A 1,600-nucleotide genomic window follows, 5' to 3' on the forward strand; every position below is an offset into this window, starting at 1 on the left:
TACCTCATCCGTGACAGAGAACTTCACAAAGAGACTCCTGGAGGTTTTGTAAAAACAAATGGGGATCATCTGCATAAAGGGCAATTCGTTTTTGATTATTTCACAGTTTAAGGACCACTATTGTAGGCAATGCACAAACTTGGATGGATAGTGGTTTTATGGCAATCGCAAATAATGCTGGGGACAGGGGGCAACCCTGCCTCATGTCTTTATTCAGGGTAAATGTATCAGAGATATTTGTGTTAGTTTGGACACTGGCTACAGGAGTAGAATAAAGAAGCTGTAGCCATTTAAGAAAAAACGATCCAAACCCAAAGCGCCCCATTACGGCCCACAAGTACCTCCACGCCATTGAATCAAAGACTTTAGCTTGGTTAAAAATAAACCAAGGTTCGCATACCCACATTTTCATGACTAGGGCTACTTTCACACTGGCATTTTAGCTTTCCGTTTGTTAGATCCATTCAGGGCTCTCACAAGCGGTCCAAAACGGATCAGTTTTGACCTAATGCATTCTGAATGGAAAAGGATCCGCTCAGAATGTATTAATTTGCCTCAGTTTGCCTCCGTTCCGCTTTGGAGGCGGACACCAACCAACTATACTGTGAGGGAGAACACTGTTCTGGAGAGTTGCATTATAAAGATTAAGAAGTCAGCCATTTGCTTATACCACTCGATAGGGAACCCAACAACACCTGGCGACTTCCTATTTGGGAAAGAACAAATTGCCTCTAAATTGACTTCTAAATAGTCCCTACTGGTTTGAGAAAGTGTTGGGAATGGGATATAATACTGAAAACCCAGAAGCGCGAGCCTCCGGGTGTGCTCTGGCTCCCCCTTGCAGGGATCGGGGGAGCAAGAAAGTTAGGCCGAAGCAGCGGTAGTAGCATAGGAGAGCTGTCAGAAATGTTAAAACTTCATGTGGAGGGGTATAGCATCATGAGGTGGTCAGAGGATCTCCTAACAAAGAGAGGGCCCTCCAGAACCTGCATTTAGGCCAAGAAGAAAAAATCTAGAGCAGGTACAGCGCTATGTCTGTCCACTAGATGATGATGATGATTATAGTAAACAAATAAGGGCAGAATGGGCACAAAAAGTTATAATAGTAGTAAGGGGGGGGGGCACCAGCACCTCCAGTGGACACCCCCGCAGCCGGACAATCAGGGATCCAGGGGTCTGATCTGAGGTCTGATCTGGAGGATCTGAGAGGTCTAATGGGGGTCTGGAGGTCTAATGAGGGTCTGCTCTGAGGTCTGGAAGTCTAATGGGGGTCTCATATGAACATGGGACCAACACAGACGCCTTCAGCTGCCGATGGCCGAAGTTATGTAGAGGCGCCGTCCTCTACATAGCTTCAGCATATCCACCGATTCTATATGTAAAACAGCTGTCTTACATTTAGACCATTTTCTATACCTAAACCATGTGTAGAAAATGATGAATGAGAGGTTCCTTCCGACCCATCCCTTTCCCCACCGCAAGCTATGCTCCCTTTTTTTAAAACCTGGGGAAGAAGTTGCAGATTCTGCTGCAACACAAAAGTGGCGTATATCTGTTCATAAATGACCCTATTAGTGTTTATAAGAACACTGGATTTTTG

Source organism: Bufo gargarizans, chromosome 8, assembly GCF_014858855.1.
Source record: "Bufo gargarizans isolate SCDJY-AF-19 chromosome 8, ASM1485885v1, whole genome shotgun sequence".
Classification (NCBI taxonomy): Eukaryota; Metazoa; Chordata; class Amphibia; order Anura; family Bufonidae; genus Bufo; species Bufo gargarizans.